The sequence below is a fragment of the Fukomys damarensis genome, unplaced genomic scaffold (genome assembly GCF_012274545.1).
Source record: "Fukomys damarensis isolate Sample0158 unplaced genomic scaffold, DMR_v1.0_HiC HiC_scaffold_37, whole genome shotgun sequence".
NCBI classification, from domain to species: domain Eukaryota; kingdom Metazoa; phylum Chordata; class Mammalia; order Rodentia; family Bathyergidae; genus Fukomys; species Fukomys damarensis.
Window position 1 is genome coordinate 52,342,723 of NW_022900949.1, and position 6,795 is coordinate 52,349,517.

The following is a 6,795-nucleotide window of genomic DNA, read 5'->3' on the forward strand; positions in this document are numbered from 1 at the left end:
TTGCCTTCAGGAAGCAGATTTGGGGGTGGTGCCCAGTGGGGTGGGAGTCTGTCTCCAAGAACCATGGGATAATTTTAGCAAATGAGATTATATGAGTTTGTGGCTTTACTTGTGCTTCAGTGTGTGTCTTTATTGCACGGCCACTGCTGCCTCAGTGCTCTGAATGGACTAAGAGCACTTATCTTTCATGGTTTTGAATTTGAGGAAAAGGCAGGAGTTGCACGGTGCTAGAGCCCAATGAAAAAGGCAAATGAGAGTACAGTGACGTTTGCACGAGCCTGCCTTTTGGTTGGATGGTGCTCAGCAGCAGGATTTACCCCAATTTTAATCACTTCTCATAAAGACAGTCGACTTCTAGAACTGCTTCACAAAGTGGCAAGAATGATGGAATCACTGTGTTTGAAGTGAGGGAGAATGTTTTTAGGGGGCTAAGGACATGTCTTTTACCATAATAAATTTTTAAAATTTAAGCATTCACTATATATTTTGATCATTTCTTGTATATACAGTCATTGTATCTTCTAGGATAAAAGAATTAACTTGTTAAATGTGGTCATATAAAATATGACACAATAAGCTAGGTGTGGTGGCACACACTGGTGATCCCAGCACTCAGGGCTGAGACAGGATCACTGTGAGTTCGAGACCAGCCCAGGCTACAAAGGAGTTTAAGACCAGCCTGAACTACATAGTGAGATTCTACATTATGAGTACAGTGACGTTTGCACGAGCCTGCCTTTTGGTTGGATGGTGCTCAGCAGCAGGATTTACCACAATTTTAATCACTTCTCATAAAGGCAGTCGACTTCTGGAACTGCTTCACAAAGTGGCAAGAATGACGGAATCACTGTGTTTGAAGTGAGGGAGAATGTTTTTAGGGGGCTAAGGACATGTCTTTTACCATAATAAATTTTTAAAATTTAAGCATTCACTATATATTTTGATCATTTCTTGTATATACAGTCATTGTATCTTCTAGGATAAAAGAATTAACTTGTTAAATGTGGTCATATAAAATATGACACAATAAGCTAGGTGTGGTGGCACACACTGGTGATCCCAGCACTCAGGGCTGAGACAGGATCACTGTGAGTTCGAGACCAGCCCAGGCTACAAAGGAGTTTAAGACCAGCCTGAACTACATAGTGAGATTCTACATTAAAAACAAAACAAAAACCCACAGAATGTAAAATTTTGTACTAGCAGAACCTTTTTTTAAAATAGCAAAACATTTATTGGTACACTTTAGGCATACGTAATGATAACACTTATCATTGGGAATTTACAGCATACATGGTACATCCTACCCTTTTCCCCCATGACCCTCTCTGTTTTGTACACTGCATTGTACACGGTGTTGTAGATTGTATTGAAATATAGCACAAATAAATTAACTTTCACCTTGATAGCACATTTATCCTATTTAAATGAGTAGTCAAATCAAAAAAATGCAGAACTGGTCAGGAATTTCCACCTTCAGGTTCGTTGATTCCATAAATGACATTATCATTTCACAATTCACAAAATCTTTTCAAATTTTATTCCAACTTGGCTGCCTCACTTCAGAAAAATGATGTCCCCATAATTGGCATCCTTATTGTTTTTTTTTCTCACTGAGTTTATTGTTACATTTTAGGTATACAGTATGGTTACATTCATCATTGGGATCTTGTACCTTTACATGACAGGTCTTGGTTCTCATTTTTTCCCCATACCCCTGCCCTCCCTTCACCCCCTCCTCCCTTCCCTATTTGCAAACACTTTATGTCCATTTTTTCATTTTCTCATTTTTTTCTTTTCCCTTATTTCCTTTCCCCTACTTACTTTTTAAAAAACGTTTCAAAACATTTATTTTTGGCTCATTAGTGCAACCACAGAACAAGATTCCTGATTAAGCACAAAAATTAAATATGAAATGCTTCCCAAATTTGCGTGTCATCCTTGCGCACGGGCCATGCTAATCTCTGTATCATTCCAATTTTAATATATGTGCTGCCAAGGCGAGCACAGCATCCTTACTCTTAAGGAACTTGTGGAATTGGTGATTTGATCCCTAGGACCTCATGAAATTCACAGCTTTGATGATGATTTGCATAACATCTTTTTGTTGTCTTTTTGAGACAGGGTCTCCCTACATAGTTCAGGCTAGTCTTGAACTCACTATTTGAGCTCATGATTCTCCTGTCTCAGCCTCCTGAGTACTGGGATTGTAGATGTGCACCACCATGCCTAGCTCCCATAATATCCATTTCAAACCTTGAATTTCCTTGATGTATGATGCAGCATTATTTTATTGTGACTTGCAAGCAGCAATTGCGTCATCTCTTATTAATTTATAAATACCTCTTAACAAAAACCCACAGAATGTAAAATTTTGTACTAGCAGAACCTTTTTTTAAAATAGCAAAACATTTATTGGTACATTTTAGGCATACGTAATGATAACACTTATCACTGGGAATTTGCAGCGTACATGGTACATCCTACCCTTTTCCCCCATGACCCTCTCTGTTTTGTACACTGCATTGTACACGGTGTTGTAGATTGTATTGAAATATAGCACAAATAAATTAACTTTCACCTTGATAGCACATTTATCCTACTTAAATGAGTAGTCAAATCAAAAAAATGCAGAACTGGTCAGGAATTTCCACCTTCAGGTTCGTTGATTCCATAAATGACATTATCATTTCACAATTCACAAAATCTTTTCAAATTTTATTCCAACTTGGCTGCCTCACTTCAGAAAAATGATGTCCCCATAATTGGCATCCTTATTGTTTTTTTTTCTCACTGAGTTTATTGTTACATTTTAGGTATACAGTATGGTTACATTCATCATTGGGATCTTGTACCTTTACATGACAGGTCTTGGTTCTCATTTTTTCCCCATACCCCTGCTCTCCCTTCACCCCCTCCTCCCTTCCCTATTTGCAAACACTTTATGTCCATTTTTTCATTTTCTCATTTTTCTCTTTTCCCTTATTTCCTTTCCCCTACTTACTTTTTAAAAAACGTTTCAAAACATTTATTTTTGACTCATTAGTGCAACCACAGAACAAGATTCCTGATTAAGCACAAAAATTAAATATGAAATGATTCCCAAATTTGTGTGTCATCCTTGCGCATGGGCCATGCTAATCTCTGTATCATTCCAATTTTAATATATGTACTCTTTTCCCTTATTTCCTTTCCCCTACTTACTTTTTAAAAAACGTTTCAAAACATTTATTTTTGACTCATTAGTGCAACCACAGAACAAGATTCCTGATTAAGCACAAAAATTAAATATGAAATGATTCCCAAATTTGTGTGTCATCCTTGCGCATGGGCCATGCTAATCTCTGTATCATTCCAATTTTAATATATGTACTGCCAAGGCGAGCACAGCAGCCTTACTCTTAAGGAACTTGTGGAATTGGTGATTTGATCCCTAGGACCTCATGAAATTCACAGCTTTGATGATGATTTGCATAACATCTTTTTGTTGTCTTTTTGAGACAGGGTCTCCCTACATAGTTCAGGCTAGTCTTGAACTCACTATTTGAGCTCATGATTCTCCTGTCTCAGCCTCCTGAGTACTGGGATTATAGATGTGCACCACCATGCCTAGCTCCCATAATATCCATTTTGAACCTTGAATTTCCTTGATGTATGATGCAGCATTATTTTATTGTGACTTGCAAGCAACAATTGCGTCATCTCTTATTAATTTATAAATACCTCTTTTTTTTCTTTCTTTTTCTTTTTGAGACAAGATTTCACTCTGTAGTTCAGGCTGGCCTTGAATTATGCAGCCCTGGCTAACCTCAAACTTGCAGTGATCCTCCTGCCTCAGCCTCCTGGGTGCTGGGATTATAGGCGTGCACCACCACATCCAGTTTAAATCCCTCTTCTTTACATCACACAGAGTATCACTATGGCTACACCAGATATATTAACAAAGTTTGAAAAAAAGTCACTGTTATTTTTACTGCTTCATACAAATGAGAGATTTCGCTGTTGTTGTTGTTTTTTTGTTTGTTTGTTTGTTTTTTTGTTTTTGTTTTTGGTACCAGGGATCGAATTTGGGACCTTGAGCTTGTGAGGCAGGCAGCAGCACAACTGAACTAAGTCCCCAGCCCTTAGCTGTATTTTAATGGCATCAGAGAAACCATCTCTTCAGTGATATTATATTCATAATCTATAATACTGATTAAAAACAGCAAGTTGAACTGTATCTGTCAAGTCAGCACTTTCATATGTTGCCAAAGAAAAAAGTTTGAAATTAGCAGCTTCACTCTTAAATCTTTTTCAGTAGATTTTTTCCCCATTTCCTCAATTCATCTGGCTATAGTTTGGTGAGACAAACTGGTTTAGAAAAATTAAGCAGGGTGCCTCATTTCTCTCAGTATAAAAGCATTCATCCATTTTTCACTGAAGACTCTTCCATTTTTCTTTTTTTGGGTTGTTTTCTTTTGAGATGATGATGAAGCCATTCTGTGATTCAAGCAGGCTGAGAGGCTGAAGCAGGAGGATCACAAGTTCAAAACCAGCCGGGCAACTTAGCAAGACCCTGGGGCTCCGAGTCTTCGAGTTCTCGCGCGCCTGCCTCACCCCAGGTCTCCTCTCCGGTGGCCCTCAGTCTCTGGGAGACTGAAGCGCGGGCAGTCAAGGTTTGTTTACCGTCACCATGGAAACCACAACTGGGTTGTCGGAGTGGGACGTCCGCGTCACTCGCGGCATTTCCGGCCCCGGGCATCTGGAAGAACAACTCGATAGTCCCCGCTCTCCCCGACCCACCTCCATTGCCTGCGTGACTACGGGGCGACTCTCCCCGAATCCTACCTTCCTCTAGATTACGCCGCGGGACAGAGCTTCGGCAGCTCACTTACAGGGAGAACCTCACTTCTTAAAATTAAAGCATACCACAGTCCCTCTCCCCAAACAGAAGGATTGGCAGTTCGATATCTTTATGCAAAAGGATGAATCTTGAACCTTATGTCACGCTATATATAAAAACTAAACGGATCATAGACCTAAATGTAAGAACCAACTACAAAACCTCTGAAACAAAACAGGGAAATAAATTTTAGGGGGTCTTAGATTAGGCAAAGATTTCTTAAGTAGGACACACAAAGCATGAATTATAAAAGAAAAGATGATTAAATCAAAAGAAAAAGTGTCTTCAAAAAGCATAATTAAAATTTAAACCCTAGACTAATAAAAGTGTTCATAAAGCATACATCTAACAAAGAACTCATTATCTACAATATACAATTCTACTTAATAATAAAGGAACAGCTTAATTAAAAATAGGTAAAAAAAAAGTTTGGAATAAACACTTCACTCAAGAACATACACAGGGGCCAGGGATGCTCAGCAATGGAGCCCTGGCCTAGTGTGTGTGAGGCCCTGGATTCTATTCCCAGCACTGTTAAAAAAAAGATGTTGAACATCATTAGTTAAAGCTACAGTGGAATACTACTACACATACACTAGATTACTAAAGTTAAAACGACAAAACCATGTGTTGCCTAGAATATGAAACAACTGGAACTTTTATACACTATAGGAGGGAATGCAAAATAGTAATGTCACTTTGGAAAAAATTTGGCAGTTTTCTCATATAAAGTTAAGTATAACCTCAACATAATTTCTAGCAATCCAATTCCATTCCTACATAGTCACCCAAGATACTGAAATTGTGTGTCCACACAGAGACTTGCATGTGAATATTCACAGTAGCTTTATTCATAGCAAAAAAAAAAATGTTTTTTTAAACTAAAAAACCAAAAATTAAACAACAACTTTGAAGCAGTCCAAATGCCCATTAGCTGGTGAATGGATGAACACACTATAGAAAGTGTATACTGTGCAACACTACTCAGTAATGCGAAAAAGGGGGCATATACAAAAACATGAATGACTTTTAGAAACATTGCAGTAAGTGAGAGAAAACAGAGGCAAAAGTCTATGTGTTATACTATTGCATCTATATGATATTTTGGCATTGTTAAATATGGATGTTTTGGAAAAAATAATCTAGTGGTGATGTGGAGGTGGTGTGACTTGTGGGGATTCCCAGGATGGGACATGAGTTTGCAGGTTGGTGTGCTGGCTCTGGCTTCACCTTGGGATGGGGGATGGTGGGCAGTTAAAGAGGGAGGTATGAGCATCAAGGGAACTATGCAGAGATGGTTTTGCATCCCAGCTCTGCCAGGGATGAGCTGTGTGCTATTGGGCAAATCAGTTAACCCCTTGGGCCTTGATTTTCTCCTTAGTAAAATAAGGATAACAATCTACCTCCAAGAAAAATGAGAGGTAAACTAGGACTGTAGATAAAAAGTCTCACAGCCAAGAGTGAGGTGGTGCTCTATATGTAATCTTGCTCCTGTGCTTTCCCTTACTCCTCATTGATTTTAGTCTTGTCCCTTCCTTCTGCCTCACTTTAGGAAAGGTAAGCACAAACCAAAGCTGGGTCAAAATGTTTCTCCCAGGCACCAACTCTCAGTGAAGTCTTTCTTTGGCAAATCTTGGCTGCTAACATTCCACGTGATCTCAGACAAATCAACTTCCTTCCTTCTCAGGAGTTTTCTCTTAAGTGAAGAGCTTGGCCAGGCAATTGCACTTTATAATTCTGGGCCCTTCATTTGGGGTTTCATCCCCTTCACTCCTGGATTCTAGACAAGAAGGAAGAAACAGAAGAACTCAGTGAGCCTGTGCATGTGCAGATATGCAGAAGCCTTGGGCCTTGGCCTGTAGTCCAACCCTGAGTAGAAGGAGGACTTTGGGGATGTCTGGCTGGAGAAGAAA

At 39.1% G+C, this 6,795-nt stretch overlaps 3 non-coding genes across 3 annotated transcripts; all 3 read right to left on the bottom strand.

Annotated features, from left to right (window-relative positions):
* Positions 1–1,904: 1,904 nt before the first annotated feature.
* LOC117284574 lies at positions 1,905–2,008 on the bottom strand. Its single transcript, XR_004515664.1, has one exon. It is a non-coding gene; the product is annotated as a U6 spliceosomal RNA (small nuclear RNA).
* Positions 2,009–3,084: 1,076 nt separating this feature from the next.
* Positions 3,085–3,189, bottom strand: LOC117284523. Its single transcript, XR_004515638.1, has one exon. It is a non-coding gene; the product is annotated as a U6 spliceosomal RNA (small nuclear RNA).
* Positions 3,190–3,284: 95 nt separating this feature from the next.
* Positions 3,285–3,388, bottom strand: LOC117284576. Its single transcript, XR_004515666.1, has one exon. It is a non-coding gene; the product is annotated as a U6 spliceosomal RNA (small nuclear RNA).
* Between the last annotated feature and the right edge of the window lie 3,407 nt (positions 3,389–6,795).